The sequence below is a fragment of the Canis lupus genome, chromosome 1, assembly GCF_011100685.1.
Source record: "Canis lupus familiaris isolate Mischka breed German Shepherd chromosome 1, alternate assembly UU_Cfam_GSD_1.0, whole genome shotgun sequence".
In the NCBI taxonomy this organism is placed as follows: Eukaryota; Metazoa; Chordata; class Mammalia; order Carnivora; family Canidae; genus Canis; species Canis lupus.
In genome coordinates, this window is record NC_049222.1 from 120,598,624 (window position 1) to 120,611,814 (window position 13,191).

Below are 13,191 nucleotides of genomic sequence, written 5' to 3' on the forward strand. Positions count from 1 at the left end.
GATTTTTAATTATTAATCTCAATTAAATTTTTAAAAAGTTTATCTTTCTTTTGTGCATATTATAGGGACATTTCATAAATGTTATGTAGCATTTTAAAAACTGCATTCTGTACAGCAGCATCCAGTAGAATTTTTGTAGAGATAGAAATGCACTACAGCTGCACGATGGTATCCACTAGACACATGATGTGTGGAAATTAAGACTGAAGAACTGATTCTTTGTTTTCTTTTTAATTAGTTAGAAACTTGAATTTAAATAGCCACCTGTGGTTAGTGGAAAGCCTTTTAGACTTTTGGGTAGAAGGTTTGAAAGATGTGTATGTGTATTCAAGTTTATTAATAAAATTCTTCAAACCCATTTTGTTCAAATGCCATATTGAATCTTTGGGTATATGATTTTGCATGTTCCCTATATACACACATATGTAAGCTTATTAGTAAGATTGTGCAAATCCTCTCTATTTTTTTGTTTATATATCTGGCAAAGATGGAGAAAAAAATGTTCACATTGACCATTTTGCTTCAATCCTTCCTTTGTTAAATATTAATATTATCATCCCTGATTTATTTTTATGTCTGCATGGTAGGTCTTTGCCTGTCGCCTTCTTTGGCATGTAGAAAGAACTCAATATTTATTTGTTGAATGAATAAATGCATGAATGCATTTTTTAAACTTTCTGGGACATTTTATTGTAAGTGTGCTCCTTTGCAATTGCACAAAGCTGGGTTTTGTTCGTGACCCAAACTAAGTCTTTCAATAGAGAAATTTAACTCGTTTCCATTTTCGTGTGAAATAAAAGCATATCCCATGTAGTCCCTTCTGGGTAAGGAGCCTGGTGATCCTCTTCCTTGAACGCCTCCATATTCATGGGGTCTAGGGAAGAGGTTTCCTTTTTAATTATTGCTTCCCATTCCCCTTTCTTCCTTTCTTTTCAAACTACTTTTTTTTTTTTTATCCTAACCTCTTTTTCTTATTTCCTTCTCATTTTTCATTTACTGACCCATCTTGAGCCCTGGTAATGTCTCTTGAGCTGGTCTTCTAATTCTCCATCTAAAAAAAAAAATCTATCCATCATATTTTTTTTCACCCCACAAAAGCAGTTTTTTCAGATTTTTTTCCTTTTAAGACTGCCTCCCATAGTTTCATAGTTGAAATGTTCTCTTGGAAGAACACCTAAAGACTACATTTTTCTCCTGTTTCTTGCACTAACTCTGCCATATAATGTGACGTTTGCTCTAATTGCTCAGATGTATGTCTGCATCTGGAATGACTAAATATTTCCATATGTCTCATGATTTCTTTCTGTTTTCTGTCCCATCCAGTGGAGGTCAGAGGGTAATCTGGCAGGGGGTTCTGGAGAGGATGTCACGGTTCCTGTTTAAATCTATCAGGCACAGCGGAAAGCAGGCGGGAAAAGTTTAGATTTACTGTGGTTTTCCTTTGCCAGATACGCTTCAGTGAGCCACAGCCAGGGCGCCCAGGCAGGCGATTTCACCTCTGTGTTTCACCCTGGTTAATAGGAAATGGGGTCTTCGTTCTGTAGCCGCCATGATGGTAGAGGTTGAGAGGCAGTCAATGGCCTTGGCCAACCAGGACCTGTGTGTTGGAAAATATGGGAGAGAAACTAAGCTTAAATATGGGCAGAGAATCGCCTGGGATCGACTGTAGCTCTACACAAAGAGTTAGATGCCTCTACTGCTCCTGCCTGGCCACCAGTTTGTCATGCCCGGATTACCTGTCCCGAGTTGATCAGGGTCACACCGATTAGACTCAAAGGTGTTCTTTTGTTCCCTGTGCTCCTATTTGTGTCTAAAGTTCAAATTCGACAAACTTTGGGGTTGAGGGGTACTGAGGTGAGAGCATGAACATAGAAAGCCGACCTGTCCAAACAGAGTTCTCAATACACCATGGCCCTTTCTGGGGCCACGTCCAGCCTAATCTTGACTTGAGTGGTGTGAGGTGGCGAAGATGAAATTGCACCTCTGGCCTCCCGCACAGGTGAGGGCTTCCTTGGAACTGGAGGTCTTTGCTGTGAGACAACGTATCAGGGGGCAAGGGTGTGTGTGTGATGGAGATGAAGGACTCTAGGCCAGACTCCAGGGACTCTGCTCCTCTCGTCCCAGCACCTGACTGAGCAGATTTGCTTTCTGAGCCTAAGACCTGCTTTGGTGACCACGCCCAGATGCGTATATGCATCCTTAGGAAAACAGAAGGGGCTCTGGTGTAGGCCCCAGCTCTGCTGCTTGTTAGCAATGGGGTCTGGTCAAATTTCTGAGGTTGGGCCCCTCTCCCATATGTGGGATGAACATCTCGATTTCAGTGGATCTGCATCACCAAGATTTTTCCTAGATAGTGAAGGGTACATAGTGGGTTCTCAATTCATAAATGCAAACTGGTCCATAAAGACACATGAAGTCAGATGGGCGCAGTCGTGAGGAAAGCATGTGCTGGAGTTGGAGCTGCCTGGTGGGAGAATTCTGGCTTTTTTCCTCACCCGCTGCAGGTCCTGAGCTTACCTGGCCTCTTTGGGTCTAGGTCTCAGATTTGTAAAATGGGGATGAGACACTGCCTTCTCCATAGTTCTGGTAAGAGCATTAAATGAGATGTGCACATCCAACACTCAGCACACTGCCTGATGCGTAGTGACAGGCCTATAAATGGTAGACAATTGTTGGACGCTGCATCTGAGACTAATGAGGTACTATCTGTTGGATAATTGAATTTGCATTAAAAAATTAAGAAGAAGGTAGGCATTTTAAGTTAAAAACAAAATAAAGAAGAAGGTAGGCATTTTAGGTTAAAAACAAAATAAAACCAACACAACCCTAGCACGTCCACTTCTTGGTGTCAGAAGAAGCACTAACACAAGGACACAAGGATGTCAATTGCAGAATCGCTTGTCCTACAGCGTGGAAACACTGAAACAGCCTAAATGTTCGTCAACAAGGCGATGGGTAAACAAACACTGATGTGTCCTTCTACAGGACCCTGTGTAGCAGCTGGAAACACTCAGGCAGCTCTCTATGCGCCAATGTGGACACAGCTCCAAGACCTACTGGGGAGTGAACTTAAAGCTGTGGAATAACACATTTAGTATGACGATAGGCTATGAAAAAAAAAAAAAAAACAACTGGAGACAGTATAAATCTCTCTACAGGGCTGCCCTCACAGGCGTGTGGAGGCTGGGCATGCGACTGTCTGCGAGAGGAGTCTTAACTGTTTTGCAATTTTTGAAAAATGTTGAAATTCTGAAGAGTGTAATCTTTGAACTGTGTTTTGTAAGCGAAGTCTGATGGGATGATGGAACATACGCACACGAGCAGAGGAGATGTGTCAGTAGCAGTGAGGACCAGGATCTGGACACAGATTGTGAGTGGTGACAGCAGCAGCTGCAGGAGGGGCTCCTCCTGGGAACAGCGCTGGCACCTGTAGTACGCGGGGCCAGCTTACCTGTCCATCCCTGGAGCTGGTCCCTGTGGTGTCTGCACAAACATTAACTCTTTGACCTGAGAGCCAGGATGGGAACTGTAAATGCTCAGACAGTTAACTCTTGTCAGTAAAATACTACAAAAGAAAAACATACACGTGGATATTTGTGGCATTACAATAAAGCATTATGGGAGTTATTAGGATCTTCAAAGACTTAAAAACCTCTCTTTTTATAAACCGTTACCACGTGGCAAAGCAAATATCCACAGGCTCGGATTGAAAGATTGTCCCATTTGACAATGTATTTGATGGATAAGAACACTGCTTTCATAGAAGCTTCAGAAGAACCAAGTATTAACGAGGGGGGCAAATTTAAAATTAATTTTTCCTCGTAATTGAAGATAGAGTGATAGAACGCATCAACGGGGATTTTGACTTACGTATGAATGATGAAGCTACTTTCAGGTTCTTGTATGACCTCCACAAGTTACAGGAAATGTCATAGGAAATATTAAGACGCCATTGTATAAATTTACAATGAAAATTAAATTCAGACTTACACAAAACTGACTCGTGTGAAGAGTTAAATCTTTTTAGAAAAATTGTTCCATGAGAATCATCAGCTCTGGATGTACTAAAATTTGTATTTCAAAATAATTTATCAGAAATGGATCCCAGTGCAGACACAGCCTGTAAAATACTCTCCAGAGCTCCACTAACAGTTTTATCAGCAGAAAGATCATCCTCAAATTAAAAATGATCAAATATTATTTGCAGTCTTGCAGCAGGCAAGGTTGATCGACATCGCTTTCAATTGTGTCAACTGAGGATGAAGTGGCTCAAGGTGTAATTTTTTTTTAAAGGTGTAATTTTTGATGACCTAATAAATGATGTTGCAGACTTTTGCAGAAAAGAGAGCTGGCAAGATCTTATGATCAATCAAAAGGTCATATTAATAAAGTATTATTAATTGTATTATATAAAATTATGACACCAATTTTTTTTTTTTGCAACTTGTAACTTACGTGGTTGCTCATATAATCATTTGCCCCATTACATCTTACAAGTAACAGATTTTTGTAAAGGAAAAAAATGTATTTTAGTATCTTAGTGTATCATATCAGGTGGTAAATGATGCCTCTGTTGTATTACAAGTGATAGTAAGTTTGAAAACTTGGTTAAGGGCTGTCCACCGGGTTTCTAATTCTCATGGGGAGGCACTTTGAAGCTATGCCGATATCATGTTTCTTATCACATTTCTGCTTGCCTACTAATTTTAGCATCCATTGCCAATTCTTGCTGCAATAATTATTATTATGGACCAAAATACCCGAGATATTCTTCACAGAAGTAGCAGAAATAATCCTGATTTGTGTGGAACTATAAAAGACCCTCAAGAGTCAAAGCAATCCAGAGAAAAAAGCTGGAGGTATCAGGCTTCCTTATTTAAAACTATACTACAGGGACGCCTGGGTGGCTCAACGGTTGAGTGTCTGCCTTCAGCTCAGGGCATGATCCTGGGTCCTGGGTTCGAGTCCCGTGTGGGGCTCCCTACATGGAGCTTGCTTCTCCCTCTGCCTCTCTCTCTCGGTCTCTCATGAATAAATAAATAAAATCTCTAAAAAACCCCCCTATACTACAAAGCTGTAGTAATAAAAACATTATGGTACTGGTGCAACAATAGATACGTAGACTGGTGGAACAGAATGGAGAGCCCAGAATTAAGCCCTGGAATATCCAGTCAACTAATATTTGAGAAGGGAGCCAAGAACATCCAATGGGGAAAGGACGGTCTCTTCAACAAATGGTGTTGGGTAAATTGGAGAAACACAGAACAATGAAATTGGACACCTACCTTAGACCACTTATGGAAACTAACTATGAATGGATCAAAGGCTTAAATCTAAGATATGATACCAGAAAACTCCTAGAAAAAAAAAAGTAGGGAAGCTCACTGATACTGGTCTTGGCAATGTTTTGGACCTGATGTCCAAAGCGCAAACAACAAAAACAAATATCAGCAAATGGGATCACACAAAACTCAAATGTTTCTGTCCAGCAAAAAGAGCAACGAACAAAATGAAGACAACCAACAGAACGGGAGAATATTTTTGCCAACTGTGTATCAGAGAAGGGGTGAGGTTAAAAAGTGTGCAGAACGGAATAGACGGTTTTTCAAAGAGGACATCAGAACGGCCAACAGGCACACGAGAAGATGCTCAACATCACTCATCATCAGGGGGACGCAAAGCAGAACCGCAGTGAGATCCCACCTCACATTTGTCAGAAAGTCTGGAATCAAGAAGACAAGAAATGACAGTGCTGGTGAGGATGCAGTGAAAAGGAAAACCAGATACATTGTGTGTGTGTGGGGGGGGATATAAATTGGGCCAACCGCTGTGGAAAACAATACGGAGGCTCCTCAGAAATTCAAAATAGAGCTATCATATGATCCAGCAATTCTCCCTCTGGGTGTATACACAAGGGAAACGAAAGCAGGATTTCCGTGAGCTACGTGCATTCCGACGTTAATTGTGGCATTATTTACAATATGCAAAATACGGAAAAAACCCGAATGCGCATCAGTGGTTGAATGGATAAAAAGCATGTGGTATATGTATGCAATGGAGTATTATTCAGCCATGAGAAAGGGGGCTATTCCACCATTTGTGACAACCTGCATGGACCTTGGGTTCATTATACTAAGCGAGACAAATCAGGCAAAGACGACCGCTGTAGGATACCATTTATATGAGGAATCTGAAAAAAAAAAATAGGACCTGTCAGAACAAGAGTAAAATAGTGGCTACCAGGGCACGGGGTGTTGGGGGTCGAGACTGATAGTGTTTGAGGGTACACGCTTGTATTGAGTAGCAGATAAACCACAGAGACCGTGTGCGCCCACCATAGGATCGTGCTCAATCCTTGCAATATATAAATGTATCAAAGTAATATACTGTAGACCTTAAATTTGCACAGCGTGGTGTGTCAAGTTTATTCAATAAAAAAATAAATAACAACAAAAAATAAAAGCACCCGTATTAAAGACGTTTACGAAAGTGGTACTTGCAGGATACATTGAGAGTTATGTCACGGGTTGGAAGTGAGAGCTCTTTGGTCATGCTTTTAGAGAAGAGTAGATAAACACTTGTAATAAAGTTCATAACGGTGGTCCCTGCTTGGGATGAATTAAAGTATGTTTTTAAAAACGTTATTGCCTCAGTGTTTGCTAATGGTGACTTCCTAGTTCCGTCACTCCTTCTGTACTTGAAATTTAATTGTAGTAAGGGAGGGCTGGTCTTTTTTCTTTATTCATTTATGGATATCGGCACGAATGTATGGATATGTTTTATTCCAAGGGTTACAGTGTATTGCTATTATTTATTATTATTATTATTATTTTTTATCTCTCAGTAATTCCTGAGCACCACTAGTGCTATTATTTATTTTCTCCCTTAAATTGTCCTTGGATTTGGCCACTGGGAGCTCCTCCAAGCTGACTCGGGCAGGCGGTGGCAGGGGGTAGGTGCTTCTCAGTGTGTCCCTTTTGTAACTTGCTGGCGTCACAAAATTTTTCCCTACCCCAGCCCTGAGATCTCCTCTTCCATGTTGCCTTTTCAGGGTGAATTCTGGGCAACTCTTTACAGCTCTGAAGATGAAATGGGCGTGTGTCTCATGATGTGCCCACGTCAACACGTGGTCTGTTCTTCGGGTGGCTGGTCTGGGAGGGGCCCCATGGCCACTAGAATCCCAGAACCTGTGTGTGTGTGGACACGGGTGGGTTATCATTATGCAAATGGGTGCACCTCTTCTTAACCCTGCCACCAGGATCGGAGAACTACTTTCTGGAGCAGCCTGAATGAGTTGGAGGGACTCTACGGGTCTGTTGGGGGCTGGGGACTGGGGCTGGGCGTTGCCCATCTGTTTCACTGACTCTGCCTTGAATGCCAGAATGTGTCCAATTCTAGGGCTTCCCTGACTCTTGGCCCAGCCAGCCCACCTCTTACCCTGATTTTAACTAGAGCTCTAGCTGCCAGCACATGATACGGTGCCAGCACCATTTTCCAGAGGAATAAACCCGTGTTGCCAAAAGAGAAATCTAGTTCTCTAAGCAGAGACTTGGAGAATAAAATATACGTATTCCAAATGTTTTTAAATGAAAAGAAACGTAGATGCACCCCCACCTCCCCCAAATTATCTTGGGTAGTGGTGGCGGTAGATGGAATTTTGAGAACAATGTATACTATTTTAAAGGCACTGACTACCATTTAAAGTCCCATTGTTTAGGGTAGTATAACACTTGTAATGCCTCATAATTTTATGGCATCTTCTAGATGGACTTTTTAGGTTTATGGCAAAATCGAGCTAAATGTAAGGGAATAGTTTATTCAGGAAATACTTAAATTCTTTCCAATTAAGATGTTTTAAGTTTTAAAAAATCTTTTAAATTTTGTTAATAAAGGAACTAAACTTTGCTGCCTGGTGGAGACTCTAGCCTCTGCTACGTTCCTGGCTGCTGCAAGCAGCTCAGTTAAGCAGCTCAGCTGGTGTCAGAGGAAAGCAAAGACTGTGATTATGTTTTTTTTTTCTTTTTAAGATTTTATTTATTTATTCATGAGCGACACAGAGAGAGAGGCAGAGACACAGGCAGAGGGAGAAGCAGGCTCCCCACGAGGACTCTGATGCAGGACTTGATCCCAGGACCCCGGGGTCACGCCCTGAGCCGAGGGCAGATGCTCAACCGCTGAGCCACCCGGGTGCCCCTGATTATGTTTTTAATACTCAGAACCCTTCATGCAGCCGAGAAGGAGCGGATGGAGAATGAGGAAGGCCCTTCTCCCCATCCTCCCCATCATAGGAGGGAATAAATGCCGAGCAGAGCCAGGTGTGAGGATCAAGGTCTGCGAGCTCACTGACCCTGAGTGTCCACTTCCTGTGATGTTTAATTGTTAATTGCCTTCATTTGGAGAAAGCCTTCCTTATACATCTGTGTTTGTTGATTTTTTTTTTAAAGATCTTTTTTTTTTCACCCCCAGTTTTGGCCATCTTTACTCAGTCCCTTGACAAAGTCGTATTGATTCCCTACCACATGATAGACGCAATTTGGCGTCGCGGGGAGCGGGAGGCCGAACCAAGATCTGGGCACCTGCTCGGAGGGGTTTGTGTGTACCCAAGGGGGGAAGGACAAGCCCAGCTGATTCTTGGCACATCGTACAGAGGACGTCCCTCTGCTGTATCTATGACTCCATTTGTAGCTCTGCTTGGGAAGCCAAGAAGACCAGGGCTGAGGAATCAGGGGCTTTTGCGCTGAAATCTGCCTTTTACCTGTTTAAATCACAATGCTGAATAATTATGTATGTGTAAAAACTGTCAAAAGTGTGCTTAAGTCATACCTCTGCCGTGCGCTAAAATTACTTTTCATTATGACCCATTTGTACAGCATTTGAACCGAGTATCTCAGCCCGGAAATGTAAATGTGTTTTTGTTTTTGCTCCGCAGGTTAGGTCAGCAGACGCCTGCAACAAATATGATTGCAAGGGTGAAGGTGACATGATTTACTTAAATCAGGCAATTTCTCCATTAAAGCACTGAAGCCTCAACTCATAAAGACACTCTTTAGCAGATGAACTATCACGTCGCCCAGCATTTGTCATATTAGGTGATTTGAAAGGAAAGAACAATTATAAAAAAGGAATGGAATTCTCCGTTGAGGAAGAAAAGAATCCAGTTTTTGCAGCAGGGGGTGGTTAATTTTGCACAGATAAAAACAGGTTTCAGGGCAGTCCTACAGCTCTACCGTTCTACGAGGGAAACATGGGAAGGGAAGGGCTCCCCCGCCCAAGCAGACGGCGGGAGGAATTAGGGTCCGCAGCCCTCCCCCTCCAGCATCAAAGGGTGTTCTGCTCCCCGTAGGAACAGCTCTGTGGCCATAAACTGTGCCGCTGTCCCCCAACCCCCCACCCCACCCCGCTCGGTTCCGAGCTGCTTTCAATTAGCAGGGATTATTAAACTGGAAACGTTTCCACTGCTGCTGAAGCTGCTTCCCTGCGTTATGAGCTGAGCTAGGGGCGTCACAATAAAAGCTGATTGATTAGCAACGAATGTACTTACAGCAACTGATGCCCAGTGTCATTCTCCATGCGTGTCGCAACCTCTCTCCCCTGCCCCCCTTGGGTTTTGTGTTTTCCCTCGGAGATTAACCTTGGTGTTTGTCTCTCTGGAACCTTCGACAGCCCGGAGGCTCTCGACTCCCATCTCAACTAGCTTGCCCTGGACCTTAGGTCTATCTTCCGAGCCTCATTTCCCAGCTGGACCCCAAGGTCCAGAGACCCCAAGAGCCCAGAGGGATGGTATTAGGGTCCCATGTCATCAGCTTTTTTTTTTTTTTTTTTTTTTGGTGTTTAATTAACAGTGACAGCGCCGACGACACACCTGGAAAGAGCGCAGGCCGCAGAGCGTCGCCGGGGTGGAGGCAGGTGGGCAGGTGTGTCTGTGTCCTAGTGGAGGGTTTAAAACACTGCAGGCATTTCCCTTGAAGCATCGTCTCATCCTCAGTAATCTTCTGGCTTCTCCTGAGCTTTCAAAAATTGTCTCGTGTGGATCTTTTGTCTCTCCAACTAACCGAATTAATTTTACAACACAGGCTCTTGCTTAGCACTGTGCTAAGCTTTGACGACGTATATTTATTTACTCTATCTTATGTGTCTATTTTTTTTTACTATATGCTTATTATACATTTACTCTATATATTTATTTACTTTCCTACATGTCTATTGACTATTTATTATACAAATACATTTGCTTGTATATACAAATGTATTTATATATTACACGATATTTAGATAAGACATATATTTATGTATTTTTTATGTGTAGCATTTAATATATTTATAGATCTCATTCAGCTCGAACAACAATACTCTGAGTTAGGTGTAGTTAAAACGCCCATTACAGATGAGCGAACACAGTCTTGTGAGGGGCTGAGGCTGACTTTGAAATGAAGCAGAGTGCTTACCTGCCGTGTGGCTTCTTTGTCCAAACCTGTCCCTGCTCTGAGATTCAGATTCCTAATCTGTCCCAGGATGGGTTTGGAACGGATCCTGGCTATACTTTTCCGGGTTGTTCACTTAAAAAAAAAAAAAAAAATCCACCGGTTTCTCCCACACGTGCTGGGTTGCGTGCCCCCTTGGCGCCGGGGGTGTCCCCAGGCTCTGGAGTGAGCCAGTCAGGAGCAGCCCCCTTCTCTCTTGGGATCAGGGCTCACGCCCTGGCTTTCTCTGGTGGTTTCTGACCCGCGTGCAAGGTAAGGGCCATCCCTCCTTTGATTCTCCCTCTGGCTCTCGGGCTCGGTCAGGAGCAAGTTTGGCTTGCTAAGAGAGTGTGGGTCCTGAGTCAGGCCTCATTTACTGCTCGAGAGAGAGGATGCTGAGAAGGCACGTGCGACCGAGCTGGGGCCAGCTGAGGGTCACCTGCCAGGCTGGGATGGATGCCTGTGCCCGCCTGGCCACGCACCACGCAGAAGGAGGTCGGGCTTTTCGACTTTGCATAATCGCCTGAGATGTAAGGCCTCGGCTTGGGTTCCACGAGGGCCGCCTGCAGCCCCCCACGCCGTCCCCGTGGCAGGCAGAGAGGGGGCTGGAGTGGAGGCCTGGAGCCGGTCGGGGGGTGGGGGCCCGGGGAGGGGAGCTGTTCCCCTGGAGGCGGGGCCTGGGGCGAGGCCCACCACAGTTATTTCTGGATTATGACTCAAAGCACACAACAAGAAGCATTTATTACCTCCCAAGCAGAGCTGGCTCTGTAGTGCTGAATGGAGAGGTGAGCTATGGCAGTTGTTATCTCTTGAACTAACTGCTATTGCGTGTCCCATGACCAGCCGTGGCAGGGTTTTTGTTCCCATGAATGAATGGGCTATAAATCTGTCGGACTTGACACTAGCAGCAGTACTAGAGGGTGTAAAGAGAAAATGTGCAGGAGAATCTTGTGGTCTTTGCTTGCCTGGAAAATGAGTTCAATAAAATGGAGGTGATCAGTGCTTATTTATAGGGCAGACGGATACATCCAGCATTGGCGCCGGAATCCAACTTGCCGGGTGCTCGTTGACGCTCCTCCGTGATGCACATCCCTGCACCGGGCCGGCGGCCCGCGTGTTGCTCGGCGGCAGCGGCGGCAGCGGCGGCAGCACCGGCAGAAGAGGAGATGAGGCGTGTTTTCCCTGCTTCTGAGGTTCAGGAGCCGCCGTCAGCGGCCACTGGCCGGGGCGGGAGGGGCGCTTCGTTCGGAGGTTTGTGACCAGCAGGAAAAGCCAAGCCCGAGCACGGTTCTTTATTTACATTTCGGTTTTGAGGGTGAATGACAGGAAATGGGATAAAATTAATTGCCGTTTTTCAGGCCTCTGAAACGATAAATTCCAGCAACCATAAATTTGGAGCTGGGTTAAGTACTGAAAACAATTTATTGCTAATTTTTCCCTTAATTGCATTCCCAAGAAGAAGGTTCGGTGCTTACTGGTGGGATTATTATATAAAAATTATTTGTTGGAAAGCACAATGAACTGTAAATCAGAAGCTTACCTGAGACGGGGTCAGGGTTCCCCACAACTCATGTGTCCCCCCGACTTGGGCCGTACCCGGCAAGGGTCTCAGCAAATAGAAGGATCCAGGATAACGCGCCTGCCGGCCCCTTGCGCCGCCCCAGTGCCACCTCCGGGAGGTTGAGTGTTGGCTCCGGAGGAGGCCTCACCTCTGAAAAGCCTCCGAAAAGCCACTGTGTGACTCACACGCGGAAAGGGAGCAGAGGGGACCTAACGGGATGGTCACCATGTGGCCTCCCTGCCTCGCTTAATCTGTTTTGAGGCTCAGGCTAACTGCCGTGGAGGCCAGGGGACAGCCCCCCACTGTCAGTGGGGAAAGTTGAAAAAAGCCCATCGCGTTTGTACCAGAATCGGTTTGGGATGAAGCAATAATCTGTTCCCGGGTCCCCTCGGGTGCCCATAGCCGCGTCCCGGGTGAGTTTCCTCTGCCGGAAAGGGATGAGGCTCTGAGAGCTGGCCCGGGCCCTGGGCAGAGAGGGGCGGCCCCTGGTTAGCGTAGGCTTCTGGAGCCAACCAGGCATCCCCCTGGCTCTTTGGGGCGGGGAGGCTTGGCTCCGCAGGGAGGATGGAGGGTCGTCCTCCCGCAAGTGCTGTCTGTGCCCCCTGGAGATCAGAGGAGGCCGTCGGGTGGGACTTACCTGCCTGGTCCATCCTCCTGGTATCTTGCAGGCAGGCAGGGTGCTTGGGGCGCCTGACCAACGCAGCCGAGATAGAGCCTTGGCAGAGCCTGTGCCCGGGCGGGAGCTCCTAGAAGCCGAAATCCCAATTTTTGTAGCCCTTTGGGGAAGGGCCAGTGGGTGATCCTGTAACAGGTGCATGTGGCCACGCATCAGCGGGTGGTGAGGTCAGGGCTTCTTTCCCCTCTCTGACGTGCCTCCCGTCTCAGGCCAATGGCAGCTGTGGTGGCCGCCCCCCTGCTGCTGGGTGCAGGTGCGGTGGGGGTGCTGTGCCCCATCTAGGGAGGGCCGTGGTGTCCAGGGACCCGGCGAGGAGGACACGGTGCACACAACAGTGGTGGCACGTCCTCAGGGTACTCAGGAGGTAGGGCTGTGCAAGGGGAGATGAGAGAAGCCTGGGAGCCAGCTGGGAGGCAGTGCATGGGGAGATGACCCGTGGTCCCAATTAGCTCCATGCTGGCCCAGCTTGTCTGCCCATCCCCAGAACCCCACGT

At 45.8% G+C, this 13,191-nt stretch overlaps 1 long non-coding RNA gene across 5 annotated transcripts; it reads right to left on the minus strand.

The window, feature by feature from the left end:
• Positions 1-901: 901 nt before the first annotated feature.
• On the minus strand, positions 902-11,110 carry LOC111098378. 5 transcript variants are annotated; one of them, XR_005354811.1, is made up of 3 exons: positions 10,446-11,110; positions 3,452-3,565; positions 902-1,597 (listed from the first exon to the last, which is right to left on the minus strand). It is a non-coding gene; the product is annotated as an uncharacterized LOC111098378 (long non-coding RNA). The 5 variants fall into 5 exon arrangements; XR_005354807.1 differs by lacking the exon at positions 3,452-3,565 and adding an exon at positions 9,863-10,002; XR_005354810.1 differs by lacking the exon at positions 3,452-3,565 and adding an exon at positions 9,863-10,007.
• Positions 11,111-13,191: the final 2,081 nt, after the last annotated feature.